A 15148-nucleotide genomic window follows, 5' to 3' on the forward strand; every position below is an offset into this window, starting at 1 on the left:
TGTGCAAGATTCTTTTAGGTCCCTCATATTTCCTGACTTACAACCTAAAACCTTTGAGAAGGACAAAAAATAGTCTCTAATGTGCAAGGCCTTATTTTTTTAGTACTTAATAAGATGTTTTACAGGGACTGTACAGTACTGGTTGAGGTGAGGATTCATGTTTTGAACACTCCTAAGTGAGATAATGACAAACCTCTTATAAAATATGAAAGAGCATGTAATTTTCAGAAGGATTCAACGTTTATTTGATGAAAATTGGTTTTCAAATGGCTGAGATATCCAAAAAAGTGATAATGATAAAAGGCGACAGAACACGCCTTTTACTAGGATCTCTTTGTTTACCTTGTTTTTGGATATCTCAGCCATTTCAAAACCGATTTTCATCAAACAAACTTTTGATACCCCTTAATTGCATGCTCTTTGATATCTCATAGAGTGGTTTCTGAATATCTTGCAAAACGTTAAAAGCTAAATCCTCACCTCAACCAGAACTGTACACACCCTTTAACAGAAAAAAAAAAAAAGATAAATAAGGGAGTGGAAGGGAGTAGAAGGTTATATTTTTTTGGTGTTTTAGATGGTTGAAACTTAATGGAGGCTACATCCATCTCACTCCAGTTGTCAAGAACACCATCTTCTCCTCTGTGGAAACAGGTTGCCATGGTGACATAAGCTGCCTTTGTTTACACTTGTCATCAGTCACTAGAAGAGGAGTGTAAATTTGAGAGGGAGAAGAAGGGAAAAGGCAGGTTGCAAATTAAACCACTATTTGGGCAGTCTGCTGATCAATTCATTATAGAATGTTAAATGGTCTGCTTAAGTAATAAAAAAACTCTAGCATTTCACTCGTCTGGATAAATACTGAAAGAAATGTTGCCGTCCTACTTTATTACAACATTCAATTCCTTTATGGCTGTTTCAGGAATAGCACATACATTTAAAACATATCTTATAAGACACATAGAAATTCCACATCCTCATAGATTCCAATCATGTTGGTCCTTTGTTTACTAATTATTATGAGGAGCATTAATGAGAAGATCTTTAAGTTTGCTTGCTTCAACATCACAAAATTTCCATAGAATACTTTTCAAGGTGAGTTACTAATGACAGGTGTTTAAAGAGGTACATGTATATAAGGCTGCCACTTTGCTACCATTTGCCTCGGACTGTTGCCAAAATAGGTATATACCTATATTATCCAAATTATGCACATGTGGGACTATGTCTCCCAATTGGTCAAATATCTTTCTCTTTTTTTTTTTTGATGTGACAAAACCTCAGAATTTATCCCCAATATTGTAAGTTTTAACTGATATTCAATATAAACTTAATTATGTATAAGTAACCTTAAAACAGTTTTTGTTTAGATGATATTACATGATAACATTCAGAGAAATGTCAAAGGCTGTGGATTTTGAAATCAGCAGTGAACAGTGATCAGCAAACAATTGGGGAACTATGTTCCCACCAATGAATAAAATTGTGTCTCGTAGCTTCCATTGCATGTGCATGGTGAGACATCAGGAGGATAGGGATGGAGGAGTGCTTGTTTACCTTCACATTAGCTCCATGAGATGCAGACCTATTACCTGGTAGGAGTCTATTCTTGTCTCCATGTAGATGGAGATTTCAAGGTCTAGCCCTGCTTTGTCCAATCATACACAGTTCATCATCACCAGCATGAGACGAGATCATCTGTGCAATCCTCCTCTAAAAGCCTTGTGAGTAATGTTAGAAACTCCTCAGCAAGGCATCACCCAGTTCTCTCCCGCCCCCATCCCTGCTCCAAACATCACTTAGGTTCAGTAATCCTAGGAGTAAACACAGAGACCTCCTGGCAATTAGAGATGCATTCTCTTTGATTCTCATAGAGAAATATACATCTTGCCAAGTCAGTGATGATTGGCCAGCTTTCTCTCGTGATCAGGATCCAATCATTGAAATTTATTTCTTCATTGTCACAGAATTTGTCTTGCTTAGGGCCTATATCAGCTCCTCTAGTTCTTTCTTTCAATTGTCCATCAGTATTTTTTTTTTACTTTCTTCTGCATCTCATCAAATGAGAAGTGTAAAAGCACCAAGACTGAACAACTGTATGGAGTGAATGTCCTTTGGCTTTTTTTACTAACAATGTTGGCTAGGTTCATCTAATCTTTGTCCATGAAATACCGTCATTGTGTTGTTCTCTTAATCTTTGAAATCTAATTACTGTTCAGAAAAAGTAGAAATCATTTAAATATTGTCAGAACTGTGCTCTCGTTATCACTGCTCAAAGTTGGATTTAACTGAATTTGTAGCTCCCTGAATACAGTATGGATGTTCTATGTCACCTATATGTACCAAAAGGTCAAAATTTCAGCAGCTAGAGGTGAATATTGTTGGTAGTCTTCATACAGACAGACATTATTTCTACACTGAAAAAAAGAAGAAGATAGAATATAGGGATATGTTACAGTTTCTGCCAATCTCATGTCTCTCGCCCTTTCACTATCTTGATGTATGCATCAAATAGTCTTTGCCTCCAGGCATTTTATCCATCAATACTAAACTTGCATTGTGCCAAGGCAATGAATATATCCTACAGTAATTTTACTACAAAGTGAGCAAGTAGTGTAATACCATGTTATCTCATAAAGAATACAGGTACATTTGTACTATGTATTCCTGTGTAGGTTTGTAACACCTCAGATCTGGAGTTAAGGCTATATCTTTCCAGTCCATTCTGAATTACTCCTGCCTGCCCATCCCTCTGTTTCATTAAGGAGTGACCTTCCTCTTTTCACCTTTCTTTCCATCATAGAGCCATCCTCACACTGGTATTGGGAGGAAGTGGCATCTATTGTCTAGTTTGTGAGCTGCATGCACAAGCACTTGACTCTGTATGAGAATGAAGGAAATGTATGGCTAGTCTTGAAAAAGTCTTGGGCTCTCTTTGTATTGTCACTGTTTATAGCAATATTAACGCTGCAGCACATTGATGCTATATACATTATAAACTAGATTTTATGGTTTGCTCCTAACAGTTTCTATTGTCCTACTGAATCAATATTAATGAAAATATAAATGAGAACCTGTTTGTGATACTAATAATGCTTTCAAGTACTGGACTTTTGAGTTACTGAACTATACTTTGTAATGAGTTTTTAAGAACACAAGATATGATTATATCATGAAGGTATTAAGGTGAGATTGTTCATACATACTGCCTTTACATGCATATTAAGACAAACCATTTACATTTCTTGGACTATGGAATGGTTTCTTATTTGAGGGATTATATTGATAGATGAACTATATTCATTGTATATTACAGATTCACATGTCTGTGTGTGTCAGTGTGTTTCACATTTTGTTCGTCTGGACAATTTTTGACAAATTTGCATCAAAATCAAGCATTTGCTTGCTTTGCATATTTTCTGCAAATGACTTTGGATCTTCATTGCACAGTTGTGTATTTTGACTACGGTGCCTGCCTAGTCTATTCAGCCTTGTCCCATGGATCAGCTTGGATACTGCTCTCGTTTCCTCCAGTGGATTTAGTCATTCCCAAGCTGTGCTCAAGCATCTGTTTCTAAGGGAAATTTGCCTTCAGAAGGAGATTGTGTATTTATCAGTAGTAATCACCCCCAAACTATTATATTTATTGTGGATACATCTATGCTCACACTGTAACATTGACCTGTCAAGAAATGGTATTTGTGATGAAGGGTATTTTAGAGCACTTTGTATAGGATAATTCCAACCAATCTCCTGTCACGTTTTGCAAAAATTTGAAAGCAAATCAAACCAAGAAGTTAAATCTTTGCTGTATATTGGGAGTGCAATATTTCATTGTGTTTATGACTGTTGTGAAATACTGAGTAGCAAGAGTATGTTGCCATTTGTAATTTCTGTTTTCAAGCATTGATTATAAAACTCGACGGCAATTGTCTGGTACAAACTGAAACAATTCTGTGTGATTTGAAGTGGAACCTTTTCTGAATACCCCAAATCCCCAATCCTCAAGCTTATATTAAGACCAGGTTATCATTCTAAATGAATCAAACTCAATCTAAGGATGTGTGTAGTATAAGTGTTAATATATGGCTAAGAATGATTGATACGGATCATATGTGATTCATCAAAGTCAACTTGATTATCTTCTTGGATAAAATTTGTCAGAATATATAGGGATTGAGTTTAAGAAAGGGGAACATGGTGTATTTAATCTACACAGAAAACAAGTGGTAGAGGAGAAAAAAAAATGTATTCAAGATTTGCCAAGTTTGAAAAATAAATAAAACAAATAGCATTATTTCATAAGTCAATTCAATTCAATTTCAATTTTTATTTCATTTTTTGACAAAAACATATAGACATGAATTTTTTTGGTTACAGAATAGACAATACCAAAGTGAGGAATAAAGAATTAGGAAAATATTATGTAGTTATGCAAAATTGTTATATCAACAAGTTTGCATTTCAGAATAAAAACCAGTCTTATGGGCTCATCATATCCAGATTACAACCCAGTCTTCAGATCAGATACATTGTACTCTGTTATCATCTTAAAAAATACAAAGAGGCCTGAATCTGTAGACTAGTCAGCCTGGACCTCTTTTTCCTCTCTGCTGCTCAATTTCATGCACTACATGTTGTGCTTATTAGATGCCCAATTACGCAGGTATTGAATTTCATAAGCAGGGATTCTTGTGCAGAGGGAACTTTGTTTACATTCCAATGCAGTAGATTTTATTTGTTTTTTTAATAATAATTAAGCACACACACATGTACACACCCTCTCTCTCTTCATGACTTGTTCAGATGTATGTGTTGAAGCATTATTCTCAGTCTTGGTCTTATTTGTACTATGCACACTTTGTGAAAGACAACAAAATGTGCCATTCCCTTTGATAAATACATACACAAGATATAGGATATAATTCATCTGTGATGATATATATGATAATGTATATTACAATATTCTTGATCATGTCAAATATATGAAACCATTGAGATGAAAATGTACTGAAAACAGTAGGCCCTATACTGCAAACTATCAACCTAGTTGTGGCTTTATAAGAGTTATATTGATATATATTTTTTTTCTCATGGCATAGCTGTCATTCTTCTGCCAAGTATGTCTAGATATCTCCAATGCATAAATCTGAAGACACACCTCAACTTTGGCATTGTCTACTCCTATTAGATTTCCCATTACCTTTTTAAGGGTTTTAATGACCAAGCCTCATTTATGAGGCATCGTAAGAAATCACCAAAGTACTCAGAAAATTTTATAGGTACGTAATATAGAAAGATTTTGTTCAAGTCTGTGCAAATCAAGTCTCATCGTGACATGTGTGAGTGATATGCTTCCTCTGAATTTATATGAGCTAGCCTTGTAAAGATTTCATGGAAAAAAGAATATTCAAAGAAATTAGAAATAGGGAACAGTGGCTGCAATTCTATGTGAATTTGTGAGTTTTCAGTGAAAGAGATGATCATCTAACAAGTTCATTCTTGCATGAGTTTTGATACATTGAGAGAGGAGGTATGTGTGGAAGTGTGACTTCCATTTTACAGACTGTAAAATGCCAGTGACCAGTCTTGAACAGGCTCTTATTCCAGGGCAGGTTAATGAAGCTGACCTTCCAGTGAATTTAGCTGTGAGAGAGAATGGAGTACCGGCTCAACCTTTACCTGATGAATTGATTGAAGTATGAAACATGTTCAACAACAAAGTAATTTTCTCATTGATTACAGCATATCCTAAATGGCATGCACTTTTTCCCCTCTATTCCTTTTCTCTGTTTTGTTCTGTTTCCATACGTGATGTAAATTGAGCTCCCTGCTGAAGGGTTTACCTCACTGAAATGGGGATTATACCAAGCAGCAGGAGCATGATAGCTCTTGCATGTATTTGGATTTTATGTTTCTCAATGTTGTCCTGGTGATCATACACATGTATTTGACCAACCTAATCCATTCCACCCTAGAATCTGTATAATTCAATGTCATCATCATTATTTAGTGGGTATAAAGTTGGCACTGATGATGACAACAGTTTCATGACTGAGTGAATTTGCCTGATATTAAGTGAGAAGTGTGTAGATGAAGGGTTATTGGCATTGTATGCCATCTGCATGTCACAGTGACAGAAAAACATTAATCACAGTAAAATGTTCATTACATTCGAATGCATTCTCAAATTAATAACTGAGTGTAATGGAAAACATTTGACAAAATACATCTGTAATATTTTTAATTTTGAAAATACAGTATAATTTATCAAAGATCATTAAAGTTTGTGTACTCATCAAACATTATCCCGGCCAGATTCACCAAGGTATTAGTTGCTGGACCCAGACAAAACATAATGACATGATTAAGACAATGTTTCCATTAGACCATTTAGGGCATTATCTTCACATCATATAGATGTATTGCAGGTCCATCTGTTATCATTTTCCCTTGTGAAATTGTTCTCTTTTTTCTTTCTTTTTTAATATTACACAATGCTCATTGGTGGATAAATAAGCCCACTGTCTCTTAACTTTTGCCAGGAATGATGTCAAAGTGTAAAGTGTTTTATTCACACAGAGAGCAGTGGTTTTGGATGGAGATTTAGAAACTGTTTACATATAAAAAGAAAAAAAAAATCCTTAAAAGATTCTGGACGTAGAGATGACAAAGATTACATGAAGCAATGCTGCCAATTTCTTCTGTTTTCATGCAATTTCATGCATGATGCGACATGAATACATCCGTTAAACCAACAACTACCAGTAGCACAATGGTTGCCTCTATTGCTTGCACAATAGCAATGGAATTGTGTTTTCTTTTTACTTCAAACCCAAAGTTGTTATTATATCACCTGGAACTCTGTCTGTAACAAGGCCAACACCAAATGTGGTGTTGTACTTGTGGATCGATGAATAACGCAGAAATTAATCCATATTCAGACCATGCTCCGCTTTCTCACAAATAGAGCATTCCAATTGCTGGCAATTGAACTGTGTGTAGGCTTGTGCTGACCTTCGAGGCATATCTATTGTTGCAGGGACCCATGCGTGCATTAAATTTATTCAATTCATTTATTTATCTGTTCAATTACGCATGGCTGTCAGTCACAATCAGGATACTCTGTAACCACTGAGCTTCTTTTTTTTTCGTCAAAAAAGGTAAGGACCATGCTAGTATTCTTGTATAAATTGTGTTTGATCTCAGCTGAGTGCAAGTAAAGGTGTATTATGACACTACCAGCAGAAAATAATATGGCCATTACACTTTATTGTGTGTTTTTATTGAAGCAACAAATAGTTTTATTGCCTTTTGAAGAGACAGTATTCTTACTTTGCAACCACCTCTATTTCACAAATTTGTTCCATCTCTTTTAGTAATATGTCATTGCTCATCTGTGTAATTTCCTATGTAGGGCCTACTTGTTCCACCTCATAAATGAGGGGGAGTTGGAAGCTAGGAGAAATAGGGTAGGAATAGATTCAGAACCTGTAATATAGATATAATGCTGGTATCTGTTATCCACCCTGCCTTTGAGTTTAGTTGGTTGGTCATAAGGAATAAAATGATTGATGGAGTGAGGTGACTATCAAGGCTCTGATAAAATAGACTCTGACATCAGATGTGCACAAATAAAAAAAAAAAAAAAACTTTTACTAGTCTTACACTCCATATAACGATATTTTTATAGAACTATCCAATCACCTCTAGATGTTTGAGCCCATGAAATTGATTATTCTGTCATTGAATTATAAAACATTTAGCCTTATGAATAATTTTGAAGACTTATCAGAGAATTTTATATGACTCCTGTTTCATGAGGGTATATGAAAGAAAACTGTATATGTATATGATATTCACAATTATTTTTGTTTTGGTTATCGCAGGAAAAATCTAAATAGATATATAGAAATATAATTCACACTCATATGAATATCATATTATCAGGCCACATGATTTATGATACATGTATATTTTCACAACATACATATATCCTTTAGATGTTTGTGCTTACACAATGTAGTGCTGATTATGTATTGTTCTCAAACATGGGAATTTTCAAAGATAAATCGACAGAAACAACTTCAAGGGGCACAGAATAGCGTACATTGATTGCATGACTAATCTCAAAGTCCTTAAGTCTATAGCTTACATGCTCGTCTTTAGTCACATTAAAATTGAATGTCCATTTGTGAGCATGTTATCCAAAGATGAATAATTTTCCCTGTCATTATGTTTCATCAGTTTTTTAAAATCAATTTCACTATACATAAAAAACTTCCAAGATTCTAATTGAAGAAATACTGATACTATGAGAAGTTAGGGAAAGAATGTGATGCGGTTCAAATGCAAACTTTCTTGAAATCTCATTCCTCTTCCACCCATCCAAATCTCTGACTTCCACAACATGTTCAGGTTGGGATATCATGTCTGCTTGCAAGCTGATGACTGTAGATAGATTGGAGCATTGAACTTGTGTTCTCCTTGGATGATTCACTGGGAAAACATTTAGAATTAAATCTGAGCCTGTTGATGTATTGGACTACAATACTTCCTGCAGTGCCTAGCTCTACTTCCATTTATGTGAGCCTAGTATAACTTTGACATTTTTACCTTTATATTCTAAGGAGGTTATAATGTTTTCCTGTATGGGTTTGTTTGTTTTTCTTGGCTGTTGGCAGATTAATTGAAGAAGTCATGGCTGGATGTGGACAAAATTTTTAGGGAAGATCAGAAATGGGACAAGGAACTATTATTTCTGTGGTGATCTTGATCACCATCTGGATCAAGGAAGTTTGTTGAAAGATTCTCTTTTATTACAAAATTTCATCAGTCTCGGCAGTTTACCACATACATAATTATAACTACTCATACAATGTCAAGGATGCTCATGATAGGTTTTTTTACCACTCCAAAACAGAAATTAGTTCATATAGATGGCATGTTTGTTGTTTGATCGTTATATTTTATAATAGTTTAATGGCTTGTGATCTTGACAGGGAAAGACATATCTATTACTCATCTGAGTTAACTAAATGCTGGTACCATATGTCAGGATAGATATGAGTTGCTATTAAAAAGATAACAACTAGTTACGCATAAGAAAAAGTTTTTGTGAAATGTGTGCGATATATCAGGTTCTTCGACAAAGCAAATTGCACGAGGTGCTTATTACTTTTTGCTCCAGGTCCTACCAAATATGTAAACATAGTATCTGTAAATTTCAAATGTGAAAGGAACAAGTGTATTATCTCCCCTCTAACCTAGTGGTCTCCATGCTGTGATAATGTTAGTTCTTGTGTGTCCAACTCCCTGTATTGAATGAGTGAACATTTCAATCATTTCACAATAGATATGATATCAGAGATATGAAATAATCAGCCTATTTCCATGTACCACATCAATAGATAGTGTGAAGTTTGTGTCCATGAGCTCTTATTGATTCACGCTGACCAGGACATGCATTTAATTTACAGTTAATCCCAGTTTTTTAATTGCCGTTAGTGCTCGAGTGGAAAATAATCTTTAAGTTTCAACATGAACAAATCCCCTTTTTTCTATGAATCCAATACTATATGATGAAACAATTTAGTCACTCTGACTTCAATGTGTAAATGATAAAGTATTTTCTATGCCTATTTTGATGTCATAATGAAAGGAGGAAATTTAACTGGAATGTTTCAGCAGACATATCGAGAGTTGTAGAGAAAGGAACATATCACAACATGAGGAAATATCATACTTTACATTGTACTTAAATCTTCAATCATATAAGTGGATTTTTTAAAGTATGACACAACAGTGGCATACTTCGTAATGAATAGGAGTTTATGTCATTAATATGTGGAGTGTAAGAATGGAAAGCAGTCTATTTGCTTTCATATTTGTGAGTCCCTTCACCATAAATGGTTCAAATATTTACCAGTCAAATATTTGTTGGGGCAGTGAAATTTTTCTCAAAGATGAGCTTCACATGACTTTGAGGGACGGAGCCAGGGGTTACAAGGAAAAGAGGGTGAAGTGTCAGAAACAAGGGCCTTCTCAGTTTGCCAAGAAATTTTGGCTCATTAGCCAGAAGTGACGATGATGGTTTGGCTTGACATGGCGGAAAGATGACAGGAAAAGTAATAATCAGTCCCCCAGGTTTTTCTTTGCTTGTCTTGTGATGAACATCACAGGCTTGTTTGCTTGCACTAGCAAGGGGGGAAAGCATACACTCCTATGTGCAGGATGGGCACAGCACACATACTATACTTATATAGGTATATGCACATACACACATACACACACACACACACACACACACACACACACACACACACACACATGCAGACTCCAGAGGATGGAACAAACCACTGGTGATGTGGACCATCCATCCATCAATCTATGCAAGATGTAGACATGTTATGTTCCAAAGAAGGTACTAGCTTGTGTGTGTGTGTGTGTGCGTGTGTGCATGGGGGGGGGGGGGAGAGAAGATATAGGCATTCTTTCTAGTCAGATCAATGGACTGGAAATATACCAAGAGTGTCGGTTACCACAGGCAAAGTTAGGGGGAAAATACTCCTATACTCACTACGTTACTGACGTGAGCTGCTAAGGGTTAGCATCAATTTGTTGTAAGCAGATGAAGACATTCTGCTGGGTTTCTGCAACATTGGTGATTTCGAGTCTGACATAACTAGAACAGCCAATATTGGTACTGGAATAGCTTTTTTTTCCCTCCTTTGACTTTTCATCCTCGTAGAAGTCTGTGAATGCCACTCAAGTAAGTTTTTCTCATTGCATCGAATCATGTCAGCTGCATTCCTGTTCATTCTTGCCATTTCAGCTGTTATCCAAAGCTCTTCCTTCTTTGTACCAGCTGCTCTTTTTTCTGTGATTCAATTCATGCTTCTATACAGAAGAAACATCCATGGCTATATGAATCTATGCTTTCTTAATAGTGAGTCAAGTAAAAAAAAAAATCAGATCATATCGCAGTTTATTTTGATATTTTTCCTTTAGTATGTATGGATTACTTCTTTTGACTACACAAAGTAATTCTTTTGGCATTTTTCTCAGCTTTGATATCAACATCTCTGATATGGAAGGCTGTAACAAGATGGCTCTTAAGTGAGGCTTCAATTATAATTTTTAGCTATCATTTGTGATCAAGAAGATACTGCTAGCATTAATGATTGAGTAATTGAGGTAAAAAAATATTGAAATTGAGAGATTCTTACACACACAGGCATTAATCTTTTTACAAAGCCACAAAATATATACTTCAATATATATATATGTCACACCCCCTTGACAACATAAAACAAGGGACTCCCATAAAAATTCCATGTCACATGTTTGTGACTGACAGGGTATGAAACATTTTATTTTCCATGAACATGAAAGTTTTCTAGACTGTAACCAAGGTGCTTCATAACTTTGGATGCTAATCAGTGCTTTCCAAAGTGGGCCAACTTGCAACTGGCATGTGAGGAATAAGGCCATTAGACATTTTTTTTTTCTCTCCTTTTTTTGTTGTTGTTCTAACAAAACATGTTCTTCAAGATTGCAAAGACATACATGTAGCAAGAATTGAACAACTTCCCCAAGGCCATGGGAAAGCCAGCCTGCCTGATTCTCCTGCAAGGTTTCCCAGTGTTGACTGAATGTCAGCTGTAAATGGCAGTTGAAATCTGATAAGAATATTTTAAATGTTAATTAAAATGTCTTCCTGAGGAGGCAATGACTGATAGAGAGTTTCCTTCATGTCCTGTCATTTATCTCTACACTGTAGCTTTGCTTCAGGCCTTAATGCAGTAAAATATACCAACCAGGCAGGTTTCTATAAAACTAGTTTTTTTATTGAGCAAGATTGAAAATCACTGACTTCATAAAAATTATTGTCAACCCACCTTTCTTTATGTAAGTACTTTGTCACTCCATGTGACTTTGGCTAGGTTTTTTTGTGATTTAAATCTCATTGAGAATACTGTATACGCCGAATATTTCTTGAGGTTTTTATTTCCATGAATTTTGCGAGTCAGGTGCTATTCGCGAAATTAAAGACACGCAAAAATATTGATTCTGATCCCAATATGAATGTCACATACATGTATACATTTCTCTGTTCAGTTCAGTACTCCACGATAACGAACTTAACCACTTGTGAAATTGACGGGAAGTCCCGATTCACGAAAATTTTGACTCGCTAAATATATGTCGTATACAGTATATCGTCTGGAATGTGTGACAGTTTCCATGATTGGACATTCATAACAAGGTCATTTTCTCCGAATTCTTATGAGCAAAACAGATGACACAAGTTTTTTCTCTCATGCTCTTATGTAAAGAGAATGCCTAGTTTATGATAATTGTTAAAAAACTGATAAAGGATTGTAATTGAAGTTTGCACATTTATATCTAAGTAACAGTAGTAAATGCCATTAATTTTTCCAGCCCCCTATAACCCAGGATTGCCTATTTTTTTTCACCATATTCTAGTGCCTTCCTCTGTATATGTCTTAGAAAAGGATGAACAAAATTCATTTTCATGTACTGCACTGCAGCCTTAACTGAGTTTACCTTAACCTTTCATGATAGTGTGGCGGCAGCACCGACAGTTATATTTAGCTTTGGCTTGCCATGACTAGCACTTTCTGTCCAGTTCCTGTGTTCTCTTATCTCAGTCAGGACAGAGCAAGACTTTCGTAAATTTAGAGTGATACAGTTAGGAAAAAAAACTTTCCTTTTTAACATTGCTCATTGATTGATACCACAGTAGTATCGCAGAAAGACAGAAGTTTGTAGCCATAGAAGTGCACCAATGTGTTCTCTATGCTCTGGAGGAGAGACATTATCTTTGCTCTTGGGGGAGTACAGTAATGAAGAGATTTATGGAAACTTCGTCAGTAGTTATGTTACTTTTCTGTTTCTGCTGGGAGGTTTCAGTAATGGGAATTCTTACATTATGGAATCAATGATTATATGTGTGAATGGAGTTCCTATCTCAAAGGATTCTAGGATATGTTTTTATCTAAGCTCTTCTACCAGTTTTCTTTACGTGGGTTTCCATGACAATCCAATGAAAATAGAAAAGATGTAACGGCTTTTGCAGGTTGATACTTTCTGCTGTGCCTCTCACCCCCTGCTGGTTTGTGATTTGAAAACTACTGCTCAACTTCACTATTAAAGAAAGATGGATAGAAGCTTATAAATTGAGCTGCAAGATTTGACAGATGAATATAATGACTCATGGAGATAATCATTTTGTATAGATATCTTGGTATTGAAAGAAATCAACAAGACCTATCATTCTCACATTTCTGGTCTAATCTTTGGGTGTAGATTTTCATCTGTGTCCATAAAAATTCCGGAGAGAGTCATTATGCCAATCACTGCCTTTGAGATATTCATTATTTTAAGTGCCCACAGATTTGAAACAAGGCACACCTAATTTTTATAAACAATGGGTTAATTTTTAGTGGATGAAATACAGTGCAAGCACATAACAGTTAGGTTTTCATGTTTTCATTTAAGTTTGGTTAAGTTTATGTGAACATGTCTGCGTTGTTGTTGTTGTTTTTTTCACCACGATACAGTAATTGATAGTGGTAGTCCAAAGGCTTTCGTGTGTATGAACTTCTGGGTGGGTTATAGGATGCACTTTGACCAAACACATGCCTACAGGGGTTTTGGGTCTGGTGTCATCTGTTTGACTGATATGAGATTTTAATGAATGTTATCTCTTGCCTCCACTTGCCAAGTGCCCACTCGGCTCCTCTCTCTCCCTCGGGATGGCGCCGACTCGAGAGTGAAAGTTTTCGTCACCCTCATCTTTCTGACATGAGCCCACTGGGTTTTTGATGGGAGTGTCGTCCAAGACAATGAGATGGGCTGCCACCACTGCTGAGCCCCATTATGGGTAGCCATTACTCATCAGAGGGGTGACATTCCGACGATGTTGCATGGTGTGAGGCACCGTCAGCCATCTGACCCCCAAGAAAGCACCTTATCCAACGTCCGGTAAAATCAGAATTGGAAACTCAAGTAACAGCCACATATAACTCACTCTCAGACAAAAAGAGAAGGAAGATGAAAGTGGTTATAAAAGCTCCTCCAGCCAACCACATTAGATCTGAATGAAGTTGATATTGCCAATATATCTTTTGCACTGTGTGCGTCTCCTCTGGAAAATTGGCCTACGGAGCAATAATTTTTTTCTGTGCCGCTTGGTGGATTTCGCGTTCAATTGAAGTGTCGTTTGCTATCTGCATCACACTACGGACATAAAAGTTGACACCATGACGAGCGAGAAGCGGAGATATGATTTGGATACAGCCATTCGCGAGCTGGAGCGCATTTCTCGAACAAAACCTCGCAAGATGGTCCACTTTTCACCAGAGGTGGAGAAGTTTTTCACGCTGACACCACGTCACTGGAGTCAGGAATACGACGATGACTTCTATCTGGTAAATGCTACTTCTTCAAAATTTCTTTAATCTTTATTTTAGGCAATTTTCTTGTTTCTGGTAGATGTAGATGTAGTGCAGTAATAGGAATACTGTCTGCTTGATGTTGGTGAGATGTGAGATTGAGTGACATCAGTATGCTTTCTCTTTGCAAACATTCTACTATGCATGGTAAATCCTTTTTGTGGATGTCCATCAGTAATGCTAATGTATCTTTGATGTTGAAATGAAAATGATAGAGTTGATTTATGTGGTATGCCTAAATGTCTGTGCATATATTTATAGTATATATATATATATATATATATATATATATATATATATATATATATATATATACATACATATACATATATATATATGTGTGTGTGTGTGTGTGTGTGTACACTATGTATATGAGTATGTTGTGTGTGTATGTGTTTGAATTTGTGACTACCATCAAACATGGAGAATTTGAGCCCTGTGCACCTGTTAACCCCTGGAACACCTTGGTTGCTGAGCAAGTATGGTAGGCTTCATATTTTATTATAAGGTATGTTTGAAATAGGTTGTGATTCATATGATTTTGGCCATCTACCAGCAATTTTTAATTTTTCTGGTAATTTCAGGCCTTCTGTACGAAGGAGAGAATTCTCTATCTTGCCATTGATGCCAAGAAGAGATGCAGTGCATGCGTACTTATAGCAGCAATG

The sequence above is a fragment of the Diadema antillarum genome, unplaced genomic scaffold, assembly GCF_040938485.1.
Source record: "Diadema antillarum isolate AM-2024a unplaced genomic scaffold, OU_Dant_1.0 scf00000086, whole genome shotgun sequence".
NCBI lineage: Eukaryota > Metazoa > Echinodermata > Echinoidea > Diadematoida > Diadematidae > Diadema > Diadema antillarum.